The sequence below is a fragment of the Thamnophis sirtalis genome, unplaced genomic scaffold (assembly GCF_051295495.1).
Source record: "Thamnophis sirtalis isolate CommonGarterSnake01/CBP01778 unplaced genomic scaffold, rThaSir2_p1.2 scaffold_8, whole genome shotgun sequence".
Taxonomy (NCBI): Eukaryota; Metazoa; Chordata; class Lepidosauria; order Squamata; family Natricidae; genus Thamnophis; species Thamnophis sirtalis.
The window spans coordinates 54,973,907-54,989,064 of NW_028261388.1; positions in this window are offsets into that span (position 1 = coordinate 54,973,907).

A 15,158-nucleotide genomic window follows, 5' to 3' on the forward strand; every position below is an offset into this window, starting at 1 on the left:
TGGTCTTACCCACAGCTGAAGCAGTTTAAAGTTGTCTAACTGTTCCAATTTATATAGTTTTCCCCTCTTATAACAAAGTAGTTTCTGCTATTCACATAATCTAGAATGCTTCCTGGATTATTTATTTAATTTAGTCATCATCTGACTTTGAGCTGCTCATAATATATTACTATAAAAATAATATACAATTAGTTGACCATTAAAAAAAATTGAATAGTTTAGAAACTGAGAACTGCTCAGCAACTATAGGCTTCAAATTGATGTAAGAAATCCCTGAAGAGACCACTAATCCTAGGTGAATTATCACAGGATGATTCAATTCTGCTTTCTTTGGGTTGCTAGTCATTCCAAAAATCAAGGTTACCTTTTTGTGTGCTGTTGCAGGAAGTTATCACCCAGGCCTCTCCCAGAAAAATGAAATATCCTGGGAAATATTGAAAAAGCAGAATATTTCCCTGAATGTGAAAAGGAAGAAACATGTTTTAAACACAGAGTAGCTCCCTGCAGCTTCCTGCCCATCCCCCTTTGCCAATGGGCCATTAAGATGCCCTAGCCAGTCGCTTTACATAATAGAGTTCTCCCCTTCAGCTCCAGGGTGATGGGATTAAGGCATGATTAGCCTTTACCCACACACCACATGGCATCTGAGAACTCAACCAAACCTGGATTCAAAACACAGCCTAGAGAGTTGCCCCTGCACGGCCCCATGGGAGTCTGACAACCAATCAGAATACAAGCTCAACATCAAAGGCCAGAGAGGGCATAAAACCCAGGGACTTTCAGCATCTCAGCCCTTCCTTCTCTTCTTCTCCACCAACATTGAAGCATGTGATCACCTTTTCTGTTCAGGACTCAAGCCATGTGGTCCTGTTCATCATTAAACCATCTTTCCAAGCAGCCTCTTGCAGCGTTGTTGCCACACTGGAGGGCCGCTCATGTGTCCTTGGCTGAATTGAAAGGAAAACACCAGGCAGAATTCCTTGGGATGAGCGAGCTTCGAATGAACATCGAAGGTCTCTTTTATTAGAAAAATTAGTTACAGCGTCATCAAAAGAAGCGTATCAGAAGGCATATATAATCACACATGATACAAGTAAACTAATGAAAAATCACAGCATTCTACAAATAAACCAATAGAAAATCACATCATGGCAAAGGGTGGGCAAAGGGGGAATAGAAAGTTACAAGCTGCATGGCATTGGGAGGGGAAAGGGGGAATAGAAAGTTACAAGCACAGCATAAGGGGGAGAAGGGGCAGGTGTGGGAGTAGCTGGCTCACATAGTTCATGAGGCTGCATAATGAGTCCTGACCGTTTAGGCCGGAAAGATGTTTCTGGTACGATGTCTCTCCATCCCTGTGTGTGTGTGTGTTTCAGGCAGGCAAAACCCGCCCTGCACACACACACACACACAGATGGATACCAACATCTCCTCTGTTTTTGTTTTTAAAAGGCAGCGTCTCCCTCTTCGTCGCTGGGCATGCGGAAGGGATCTTTCCCCATGAAAGGGGTTGACTGTTCGTGTAACTCCATGTGGTTGACAATGTGAATTTTCTTCTGTGGAGCCAAGCTAGAGAGTACATTCTTACACATAGTTAATAAAGAGGGTACACATTGAATACAGCAACACAACAGTACCAGCAAAGCAACAAGGGTTATAATGGTCTTGACAGTATTTCCCAACCAGCTAAAATTAGGTAGCCAGGAGGTCAGCCAATCCCACCAGGAGTCCGAGGCCTTATATGTTTGTCTAACTGCTTAAACGATATCATGTAATTTTTCCACACTGGTTTCAATTTCTCCGGACTGGTTCAAATAATGGCAACAGGTAGCATTCAACCAAACACATAGGCCTCCTTCCTTGCTTAACAAGTAATCCAGAGCTAATCTATGTTGAGTTAAAATTCCGGCTAAAGAGTCAACTTCCGCCTGCAGGGCTTGTAGCCCAAATATCGTGGTGTTAGCTAGAGTTTCCATTTGAGCAGATAAAATACGCAATTGTTTAACGTTCCATGCGACACCAAAGAGTGGTAGGGTAGAGGGTGCACTGCCCTGTTTTCCAGGTCAGAGACAGAGACAGCCTCAAGCTGTGGTTCCTGCTTGTTGGTCATGGTCAGGCTGCTTCTGCACTTGTGTAGGTGGTTTGGGCAAATATGGTCTTACGTGCCTTCCTGGGATCCAAAAAACTTCGTCTTTTAGTTGGATTGCAGCGTAGCCCCTTCCCCAGGTAATCAGGTCAGCAGGTCCTCGCCACGTCAGGTCAGGCAAGCAGCGATAGTAGACAGGTGGTCGAGAAGAGTTCACAGAAGGCGGAGTTGCAAAATGATGAGTTGCTGCTGAGGAAGGTGGGTGACCGGTGAGATTTAAAAAGTGTAATGTATAGAGACAAAGATTAAGAATGTTTTGCAAAACTGGGAGGCTAGGGGGCGCTTTCCCCTTTGTTTCAATGTAGCGATCAAGGGAATGCTTAAGAGTCTGATTAGCGCACTCAACCATAGCCTGTCCTTGGCTGTTATATGGAATGCCGAATTTATGCACAATGTCCCACTGTTTACAAAAAGCAGCATAGGCTGCACCAGTATAAGCGGGCCCATTGTCTGTTTTTATCTCTTTTGGGCGTCCCAGCGATGCAAAGGTTCGAATGCAGTGGTTGATAACATGTTTTGTGGCTTCGCCCCTTTGTGGGGTAGCAAACAAGAAGCCAGAGAATGTATCTATAATTACATGTAGATACTTCCAAGGAGCAAAGGATGGATATTGAGTCACATCCATTTGGCAACATTCTGTCCCTCTGGGATTAACCCCCATAGGGAGGGAATGTGCTTGCCGGCTACAGGTGGGGCATTGTTGAATGATTGCAGATGCCTCAGCCGATGTAAGGCCAAATTGTTTTATGAGCGCTTTTTTATTTTGATGAAAGTAAGAGTGGCTGTCCCAAGGTGTGACAGCAGAACAAACATTGACATGGGGTGAGGGGGCTGATGCCGCAGCGTCAGCAACATCATTGCCCTCCTGGAGAGGCCCAGGGAAGGGCTGATGACTTCGGATATGGGAGACATGAAAAAAATGACAGCGAGAGGAGACAAGACCTTGTAAAGCAAGGAACAAAGACAAAAGTTGTGAATCAATAGAAGGAGAGAGATATGACTCATACAAAGAGGTTATAATCTGAGTCACATAAAGACTATCAAGAATTAAGTTAAACGGTTGTTTGTCAAATAACTGAAAGGCCAAGATGGAAGCAGCCAATTCAGCTCTCTGAGCAGATTTTTGTGGCTCTGTGAGCTGCGTGTGCCATGTACCATCCTCCTGCCAGGCACATGCTCCCCGATTTTTGCTCCCATCAGCAAAGACAGTTATAACGTCTTTGATAGGAAAGGCCATTGAAGGAGGCTTCCATTGGAGTGGGAGAGCTTTAGTGAGGCTGAGCCTTGGATCTGGGGGGAGGTGGCAGGAAACCTCCCCTGGCCAGTCCGCCAAAGCGAACTGGAGCTGCTCCGAGGTGGCACACAGTATTTCCCATGTTTGCAGGGAACAAGGAACATACAGGACTGTGGGCTCTGTCCCTGTCAGGAGTTTGCAGCGGAGCCTGCCCTTAAAAATAAGGGAGGCAAACTGGTCTGGTTTTTGGCTGACTGAGTTCCTTGGGTTGTGGGAGAGATGGAACCATTCCAAAATCAGTACTTGAGATGTTTTTTGTAACAACGCTCCTGTTGGTAGCTGGGGCGTATTGAGTAAGGCTATAGTTAAGGGGGCATTTGCTTGCATTCAGTCTACCCATACTTTCTGCAAGGCTTCCTCCACTAAGTGGAGAATGCTTTTGTGTGACTCAGAAAGGGTGATCAAGTCACCTGGGGCTTTTCCCAACGTAAGGGCTGAGAATAAAGGAGCCAGTTGTGAGGTGGTAAGACCCATATAGGGTCTAGCCCAATTGATGGAGCCTAAATATTGTTGCAAGCGTACAAGAGTAGTAGTAGGGGCCAGGTGTAATTGGGGTAAACATGGGGATGCATAAGAAGCCAAAAGTTTGTGGCCCAAATACTGAAAGGGCATTTTTGTTTGTATTTTTTTCGGTGCTACGTACAAGCCTCCCTGTTGTAAGCATCCAATTAACTCATCCAGAAAGGCTGATGCGGTGCTTGCAGGCCCTGGTGCAGCCACCAGGATATCATCCATATAGTGGTAAACTAAAAGTTGAGAATGTGAGGAACAAAATGGCTGCAGAACCTGGTTCACAAAAAATTGGCACATGGTGGGGCTATTTAACATACCCTGGGGCAATACTTTCCATTGGTACCTGGCAGTCGGTTTAGCATTATTCAATTCAGGGACTGTAAAAGCAAACAACTGGCGATCCTGGCTAGCCAGTGGTATGGAAAAAAATGCATCCTTGATATCTATTACCACTAGATCCCAACCTTGCGGGACTAAATTTGGATTAGGTAGGCCACATTGCAAAGGACCCATGGGTTGTATAATTTTATTAATTGCTCGCAAATCATGAAGAAATCACCATTTGCCAGATTTCTTTTTAATGACAAACACTGGGGTATTGTAAGGGCTGTGGGATATCTCTATGTGGCCCCTTTGTAATTGTTCAGTGACTAAATTTTGAAGAGCTTCTAATTTTTCCAATGTGAGAGCCCATTGATTAACCCATACGGGTGCCTCTGACACAAGAGTCAACCGCAAGGGGGCTAGGTTGGGGGAGGTCATTACTGTAGTGTGAGTTTTGCTTTTAGCTGCTGCATTAAATCGCATCCCCACAGATTAAAGGGAAGGGGCAGCACCACAGGTTTGATATATGCAGTATGAGAGGAGTCAGCCAGGGGAGGTTATACCCGTCGGCTCCTCCAGTGAGGGCAGCGTGGGTGCAGAGGCTACCAAAACCATGGTATCTTCTAACGAGGACAATTTGGAATTCGTTTGATATGGCAGTGGAGGGCCTGGTTCCCCCGTCATGGCTTCCTCATGAATTTGCAAACATTCCATAATAAGCCGCCATGTGGCGAGGAGTTTCACCGGAGCCCTTGGGGGCTCGTGCAAATAGGTGCCAAATTTAATCCATGTGGATAGTTTAATAGAACCCTTTTCCGGATAAGCCGGGCAGCGTTCATAAATATATTTTAGCAAAGCAATTAATTCAGTTTTTGTTGGCAGGGGCAAATTTTTTTAAGTACAAAATTTGAGGACTTGGCTAATTCTCTAAGTTTGTGGAGGTGAGCTACCTGAGGCTTAGAAAATCCTGTCCCAATACTCACAAATAAGGGAGGGTGCTTCGTCCGCAGACGACCGGCCCTGGTTTGCAGAGACTTCTTCCAGTTGAGTGAGTAATGGGGTGCCAAGAGACGTGTTCGATCCACAAATCACATCGGGGTCACCAGTTGTGGCATTGTTGCCACACTGGAGGGCCGCTCATGTGTCCTTGGCCGAATTGAAAGGAAAACATCAGGCAGAATTCCTCGGGATGAGCGAGCTTCGAATGAACATCGAAGTTCTCTTTTATTAGAAAAGTTAGTTACAGCGTCATCAAAAGAAGCGTATCAGAAGGCATATATAATCACACATGATACAAGTAAACTAATGAAAAATCACAGCATTCTACAAATAAACCAATAGAAAATCACATCATGGCAAAGGGTGGGCAAAGGGGGAATAGAAAGTTACAAGCTGCATGGCATTGGGAGGGGAAAGGGGGAATAGAAAGTTACAAGCACAGCATAGGGGGGAGAAGGGGCAGGTGTGGGAGTAGCTGGCTCACATAGTTCATGAGGCTGCATAGTGAGTCCTGACCATTTAGGCCGGAAAGATGTTTCTGGTACGATGTCTCTCCATCCCTGTGTGTGTGTGTGTTTCAGGCAGGCAAAACCCGCCCTTCACACCAGGGGTGGGTTTCTCACCCTGTTCCAACCAGTTTGGTTGGAATGAGGCCGGTGGCGTCCTCGCGCACGCGCGCAGCACACGCATGCGTACTAGCGTCTGTGCAATGCTCCAGCTGCTCCTAGAGGATCGCGCCGGCGCTGTATGCGTCCTGCGCATGCGTGGAAGCGCAGAACTCGTCAAAACCGGGTAAGGAGTGGGCGCGGGCGTGCAGGTGGGCCTTTCGCCGTTCCCGGAAGTTACTTACTTCCAGGTTCGCCGACCAACCGGTTCGCAGGTATTAAAAGGACATTTCTTCCAACACTTTTACAAATCAAAGTTTCATTGACTATTTTTTTCCTATTGTTTGTTTGTTTACCACTCAAGAGTCATCTTATAGAGGAGATGGATGACATAAAAATTCAATAAATAAACATACTCTATGCTGCAGAGCAATAAAAATTCTCAGTGGGCTCACATAAGGTTTGCAGAAAACTAACAATGATAGTGCTATCCTGGCCTCAGCTCCCCCCCAAAAAAATACCTTGAAAGTGTGGGATTCAGTTTCTCCATCCTAAATCTAATTGCTTAGAGCAAAACTATCTGTAGACTGTTGGGTGCCAAGCCATGAAGGGCTTTATAGTTCAAAATCAACAGCTTCAATTAGTAATCAATGCATGGTATAAAAAACCCAGTTCTTGGGGGGCGGAGAGTGACACCAAATTACTGTTACTCTTGAGCCATTGAGACAACTCTTTGTAAAAGGGAACGGACATATTATTTTCATTAACTCATCCTACGTTAGATTTGTAAGAGCAGCAACAGTGGTCAGCCTTGATAAAAAGATAAATAGAGTATGATCATCATAACAATGCAATTTATATACATTTCTCCTCCTTGGATGATTGGAGGAATCTGTATAAAAGAAGGACTGTAGAGAAATGCTTTAGGAAAGAAGTCCTTCCAGTCTGAAGCTTTCTAGGACTACAAATAAAAGGTTTTATGCATTTTTCGCCTTAACATACAAGTGCAAAACAATTGTCCCTTTATGATTTATGGACTTCAACTCCCAGAATTTCTGAGCCAGCATGGCCAAGTTCCCCACCCTTGCCTTAACAGGTTTTTTTAAAAAAAAAGAAGAGGAAGGGAGAGATGGAGAACTAGAGTGTTACAAATGAAATAAGGGAATATCACAGGTACACTCCCCAAATTCAGTTTTTAAATAAATATAATTGTTGAATAAAAGCCTTGTCTAGGAAATGCAGGTAAGTTTTAAATTTGCTTCCATTTTTATCTTCCCAATGTTTTAATGTAATAGCAGTACAACAGTCTTGGGTGACATCTAGTGGGGTTTTTTAATTAATTTTTTATTTACAAACAGGTAAAATACATAGACACTACTTAGACGTACACCACATTTACACAATACAATACGAACAGGAGCTTCCTGTTCTTTCTAATAGCAATTATCAATCGATACTGCTCACCTTATATTATTTCCCCTTCTATTATATTTCATTTGCATTTCACCATTCTTAACCCTCTTATTTTACTCATCTGTCTGCTATATTGGCTGATTATCTCTAGTAAATTTAAGCCACTTGGATACATAAATATGTGTGTTAATTGTCCTTAACTACTATTTTTGGGCTTTGTTGTATTCCTTCATTGATCCTTGTTTCTTTCCTCCATTCACCTATACCATTTATCTCATATCTTGTAGTATTCTGTTTTTTCTTTTCCCTGGATTTCTTTTGTTAATTTGTCCATTTCAGCACAGTCCATAACTTTTCTTATTATTTCATCTTTGCTTGGAATTAATTTGTTTTTCCATTTTTGGGCAAAGGCAATCCTCGCCGCCATAATTATATGTAACATTAAATACTGGATTTCTTTTTTGTATTTTGCAGTAGATAATATAGTTCATACCTTTTTTTAATGAAAATTATCAGTATTTTTGATCAGTGATGTCATTAAAGTAAACAAACCCACGTGCTGATTACGTCACCAGATCATGCCCCTAAACGGAAGTGACGTGCACAGCCCCCAAACCCCGGATGTGACGTGCATAGCCCTCCTCCCCAGCTGGGATGTGCATAATTGACCCCACGTGGTGCAGGTTTCACAAGATCATAACCCTAGCCGGATATGTTGTATTGGCCTAAGCCCATCATGATGAGTAGCCCTAACAGATAAGGTGTTGTGCAATATCCTAGCCCTATTTTTTCAGATAAGAGGTCTTGAAACTTACCCCATCAAGAAAGATGCCAAGACTCTGTGTACATGATTAGTTTAACCCTAGATTAATTCTATGGACATTCAAGGGGGGAGGGGGGTTGTGAAATAAAAAATGTTTTTTATTTGTAATCAATCTCCTAAGGGCTGCATTTAAACCCACTTTTTTCCCTAGAAGGTATTTATTTCTAGGCAATGTTGGTTTTAATTTTTGTTGAGACATGGGGTCTGCATTTAACCATTTTTTTCTCTATTTATTTATTTATTTATTTATTTATTTATTTATTTATTTGTTTGTTTATTTATTTATTTATTTATTTATTTATTTATTTATTTATTTCTAGGTAGATTGAAGCCCACCAACAGGAAAGGACAAAGAATATTAACAGGAATTAAAATGTTCACAATAGGCAACCCCGCCAGGTTGCATGCAGGGGATAAGCCTGTTCATGCATGCCTGGGACATGTCTGGACATGCCTTACCCGCCCCACCTACCCCTGTAATTCTGGGCATGCACAAGCTGCACTTGTCAATATAAGAGCTGGTTAGTTTGCCTTAATTTCAGCAGTCTCTTGAAGATGGCAACCTCTGATTCCAAAGATGTTTTTAAAACAACAGCAAAAGCCAGCATCGAATGCTCTGACACAAGACCCCTGCCACCAGAATGCAACAAACCCTGTTGCAAGGATTATGATAAAGAAAGTTTTTTATTCAGACCTGTTTTGCATGGCTGCAGCATGGAGTGTTGTAATTTTAACGATGATGTGCAGAGTACTTACCGGACAGTATGTGAAACAGCAAATGATGCTTCATTATCGCCCTGCAATGGTAAGTAAATATGTTTTTTTATTTATGATGTTGTAAATGACACTGGAGTGGATAACTTACTAACAAGATGCGGTTTATATTTTACAGACTCCAAAATAATAACTCCTAGACAGCAAGCTCTTCAAGACACTCCGATTTTATATTCCAGTGCTATTTGCCGTGGTCATAAAGCTTCTGCAGATTTTTATGGTCTAGACTATAACTGGGGTTCTGAGCTATCCCAGAGACCACGCTATCTAAACAGTGAGTTAAGGAGCTGCAATTTGTGTACAGACTGGTTTGATTGCGGCTGCAGACATGATTTGTGGAATACAGACTCAACGAATTGTAAAATAGCATGTTATGCACCTCTATATTCTGCTTCTGATAGTGGTGATGAGGGATATTTTTCTGATGGAGGGGGCATGACCCTCTGAACTCTGTATAGCCAATAAAAGATTGTGTTAATGTCAACGCTTGCCTCATTTGTCAGTGTACTTTCAATATAATGAAGCATGAAAAGGTTCTAAGCCATATTTATTATACTCCAGGATATGTAGGGAGTTATGGAGGAGTAAATACCCCTTTTCAGGAAAGTAAAAAACATGATAAAAACCTGACCATGAAGCAAGTCAAGATGTGGCTGTCAGGGCAAGATGCTTATACACTTCATAAGCCTGCAAGAATTAATTTTCCTAGAAATAAAACAGTAGTGTCCGGCTTAGATCATCAATGGCAGGCCGACCTCGTAGATGTCTCCAAAATTTCTAAAGAAAACTATGGAAAAAAATACATCTTAACAGTTATCGATGTGTTATCTAAATATGCCTGGGCCTCCCCTTTATCTGATAAATCAGGGAGGGAAGTTACATCCGCCTTCCAGAATATCTTGAAAACAGGACGTGCACCCCAAAAAATACAGACATATGCAGGTAAAGAGTTCTTGAATACAGCGCTGAAGAAACTTTTAACACGTTATGGCATTCATCATTTTGTCACACATAGTGAAACTAAGGCAGCAGTTATAGAGAGGTTTAATAGAACCCTAAAAAACAAACTCTGGAGATATTTCACAGCTAGAAATACCCATCGGTATGTGGACATTTTGGCAAACACTCTTCAGGGGTAAAATAGCGCTTACCATCGTAGCATTGGGACTGCTCCTAAAGCCGTAAATTTGTCTAACGAAAGGGATGTGTGGCTGAGACTTTATGGGGTAGGTTTAAAAAGTAAAAGAAAGGAAAAATGTCTTAAGGCGGGGGATCATGTCAGGGTATCTAGATTGAAGGGGAAGTTTGAAAAGGGCTATCAGAAAACCTATACAGATGAGATATTCATTGTCAAAGAACTGGGGACAAGCGGGGAAAGAGTGGTGTATAGATTAAATGATTACGCAGGTGACCCGGTAGAGGGAGCTTTTTACTTTAAGGAGCTCCAAAAGGTTCCAGCTGACCAACAGCGTATATACAGAATAGAGAAAATTATCCAAAAAAGAGGGCGGGGGAAACACATAGAGTTTCTAGTCAAATGGAATGGCTGGCCAGAGAAGTTCAACAGTTGGGTTAAGGCCACTGAAGTACAACATCTTTGAAATGTCAGGTTTTTACATCACCCTCCCCAGCAATGCATCAGCAGCAATTTTTCCCCAAAACAAAAATTCTAATTTTACTATTCAATTAGTGAGATCGTTGGATCTTTCAGGGCCATGGGAAGTAACAAACTTATATCAAATGCCAAGGATGAACCTAAGACAACCCTACATTATGATTCAATGGGTCAAAAAATTAATCTTAAAGGAGATGAACCTCATACCATTCTAGTTAGCGGAGAACTTGGACATCTGTTAGGTATGTTTCCTGGATTCAGCACCTTATATGTTTACACAGACATTGTAGAGCTCCATATAGTAGGTGACTTCTATGTGCCATTACTACGCTGTGTACCTGTGCAGGGACAAGACAATGATTTCATAACTATGACCTATGACCGTCCACATTAGGTGCCAGTCAGCAAACATCACATCGATACCGTTACTATAGAAATCAAAACCGACCAGGACAAAAACATGCATTTTTATCACGGGAAGGTGATTGTCAAGCTTCATTTTAGGCCTTGGAAAAGTGAAGGATAGTTGTAAACAAGGAGCACGGGAGACCTCAAGACTATGTGGCTTACTACAGGGTACACACTGGGGGAGGCCTTCCAGACTTCCAAGGAGCCCCCATTATGTATGGGACTGGTTTAGGAGGGTTGTTCCCTGGACTTTTTCAAAAAGCAATGCCTTTTTTGAGGTGAGGATTAGAAATCATAAAACCGCATGTGAAATCTGCTGCCAAAAACATCGCCAGAGATGTTGCGGGGCATCTTGTATCCCGTGTTGTTGAGAATGGGCAGGATGGGTCAGGGCTGGCCATAGCCAGGAAGAATTACGCATCGGGCCTGCCTATTCCATTTAAAAAGAGAAGACTTGTGAAAAAGCCCCGTCATACCAAGAGGAAACCCTGTGACAAGGAAGACATATTCTAATACATTATGTCATTTAATCATTCTGCTTCAGAGGAATGTGTTAAATCTGAACTGGATCTTGAAGAACTGGCGCCTACACAGAGCAGTATTGAAAACAGTACCTATATCGAGATCCCCCCTTTCTCAGTGCTAATGTCCAATGGACCCCTGGAATTTTTCATCACGGGGCATGGTGAGCATTACACAGATTTAAACAACACCCTCCTGTATGTGAGTTGCAAGATTGTAAAAGCGGACGGGTCGGATATTGATGATGGGGCAAAGATGGCCCTGGCCAACTACCCCATAGCATCTCTGTTTAACCAGCTGGATGTTACCTTGGGAGATCAACTCATTACCCAGAGCCATCATTGCTATTCATATAGGGCCATAATTGAACTGATTCTCAACTTTGGTGGTGATGCGTTGGGCACCCAATTTACTTCTGGGGGATTTTACAAAGATGACTCGGATCTCATGGAGAGTACTCTACTGACAGCGGCTGGGAACTCTGGTTTCAAAGTGAGACACATGGCCAGTAGTCGTAAATGGGACCTGCTTGGGCCTCTGCATAGCAATCTGTTTTTTCAGGACAGACTGCTAATTAATGGCATAGATGTGAAAGTCAAACTCACAAGAAGCAGAAATGAATTTTGTGTGATGAAGGATGGCAATGAGAATTACAAAGTGCAACTCCTGGTGGCTTCTCTCTTTGTAAAACGTGTAAAAGTAGCCCCGAGAGTGCGCCTTGACCATGCAGAAGCTTTGTTCACCTCCAATGCCAAATACCCCATTGATCGAGTGGGGATGAAGGTTTACAGCATTCCCGCAGGTAGTCTTGTGTGTAATCAGGAAAATCTATTTCTGGGTCAACTGCCTAAACAATTGGTGATTGGGTTTGTGGACAATGCAGCTTTTAGTGGGGATTATGAAAGAAATCCATTCAATTTTCAATACTGTAATGTCAATTTCTGCGCCCGCATTGTGATGTCGAACAGATCCCCGCAAAGCCTCTTCAGCCCAATTATTAGCATAGTCTTTTTGTGAGAGAGTACATGCAGATGGTGCAAGCAACAGGCAAAGGCATGAAAGACAGACCGATGTTAATCAGCCAGGAAGAGTTTAAATGAGGGTATACATTGTATTGTTTTGACTTGAGTCCTGATCAGGGATGCTCTGAGCACTATTCATTCAGGAATGGTAAACTCAGAGCCGAAATTAGATTTGCACAGCCCCTCCCCAACACGGTTAACATGATGCTCTGCATCTTTGAAAACCTTATTGAAATACATCACACAAGGAATATACTTTTTGATTATATGTGAGTACAGCAGCTCCTCCACTTGTTCTCTGGAAATACTTTCTAGGGGTCTACCCTTGTGACTTGTTACCCCAGAGACAGATCACCAAAAGACCTTTTGGATTAATTGTAAATACCCATCCTCACACTCTTCCTGGGGAGCACTGGCTGGCCCTCTACTTTCCATCTCCAGGATATGGTGAACTTTTTATTCTTATGGAAGACCTCCGAATAGCCATGACTTTCCTGGCACCATAGTGATGTTTTTAGAGCAGCAAGCTGAGAAGTACACATTTCACCAACGCCAATTGCAACACCCCAGTGCTGTGACCTGCGGACAACGCTGTGCATTTTTTCTACTGAACCGTACTAAAGGAGTGACTTATAAAAATATTTTAAAGATATACTTCAATGCAGATATTAAAAATGATCAAATGGTAAAGCTGTTTGTAAAAACTATAAAGGGGCTTGGACCCTGTAACCGTCACCACTGCATGTAGGCATGCATGCCTTACTGTAAAATAAAGGAAAAGACTTAAATGTTTTTACCTGTATCACTGTGTTTTTATTCATTTTAAAAATTGAGCCAGTCACCAAACCTGAGCCAACTTCTAGGTTTTATTGTCCAAGGGCTAGTGGGTGTGCCTGTAAACATAGCCTTCTGAGCCCCAAAAGGTGCTGTCATAACAGAGTCGGGGCTAGCAGCAGTGTCGTCCTTAACAACCAGAGTATCTTTCAACTTTTCTATTTGCTCTTTAACAGCAGTAGACCCCAACACAGAAGTTGGAACATTCACTTCAGCCATAGCATTCATAAAATCATCCCATCCTTTAGGTTTCCGCTTCTCAGTATGGGCTCGGTGTTGCGAGGCGCCTTTCACCAAGTCTAAAATATTAGTACCGGGAATAGGTAAACCTTTGTATAAAAAGGTACCCCGATCATCCCAGGTTGAGACGTCCTGGTGTTGTTTCATTTTGTTCAGCAAAAGTTCTGCATTTTTCCTATAACAAACGTTCACACTGCTTAGGATATCATCCATAGTGGTGGTCTGTGGAGTTGTTTGTGGCGGCTGTTCTGGTAATGTTGGAGGTGGCTGAGGCTCTCCTGGTGGATAAATGAGATTCAGTTTGTCCTTTTCAGACTCATTTTGCTTGGTCAGTCTTAGATACCTGTTCAGACCCCCCTCTTCACCCATTCACAAATGACAGTCAGACAGAACTTCAAAGGAAATATCTTTATCAGTCCTGGCTCAAGCTGGCTGCGAGCCCAAAATAAAAGTAGATAAAGTCTCTGGCAAAAAGTTAAAAACAAAAAGCTCTTACAGCAAATCAGGTTTACAGAAAGCACATCACTTATCCAAGTGCCTCTTTGAATCAGGTTTACAGAAAGCAAATCACTTGTCCAAGTGCCTCTTTGAATCAGGTTTACAGAAAGCAAATCACTTATCCAAGTGCCTCTTTGAATCTCGAAACGATGAACCACACACGACGAACCACGAACCACAAACGAACGTTGACGTCTGCAACTAAGGCGTGGCACCATCCATCTTTTATCTGCAGAAGACTCTAACGAGCAACAGCTGCTCATTATTCCTGCATCCCGACGCAACTCACAGCAAGCTGCTGCTGAGTCACAACAGATACCTCTGCAGTACAGAATTGTAGAGCTTAATCTTGTCATCCTCACTCAAATCATGCCTCTGAAGTATGTTGCGCATCTCATCATCCAACCGGTTAGTGGCTGTAGTCCCCATAGTAGGCGTCCTGCCCTGTAGCTGCTCTATCTGAAGACACAACACCAGATACATTTTCTCTGCATGGTCCATGGTTTACCCTGCCAACAGGCTAGTCAACAGAGGAATAGCAGCCCCTAGCAAGGGACCCATAAAACCACCTGACTGAAGTATGATCTGTTTCTTCTTTTTGAGTGAAACCTTACTATCACTCAGCTTTTTAATGACACCCTTCTTACTCTTTAGAGACCAGAATTATGAAGGTTTCAGAGGAAGATTTCCTTTTAGGGTGTTAAGTGCTATTTCTGCTATTGACCCCACCAGGTCATTATTAGCATTGCATAAGATGGCTTTTCTCTGTCTTGGTCTGGACTTTACTAAGATTTTTAAAAGCCCCCAATTTCTACGTAACCTCTCTGACATCTTAAATGAACTAGTGCTAAGGTAACCGGGCTACAACTTTTTACTCTTCTTTTTCATTGTGTAAACAGTAGGCCAATCAGGGGGGGAAGAGTCCCATTCTTAGCCTATAGGATTCTGGAGTGGTGGCTGACAAATCTACTAATAGGTACCTGTGTGGTTTGTGAGTGGCATCTTGGAATACTTCTAAAAAATATTTTGTGTTAGTGGGATACATCTGCCTGGCCAGTGTGACAATTTGCATTTGATCATGGGGACTTCTGAATAAAACCAAATATTTGGAATTCAGAGCTATTGTCC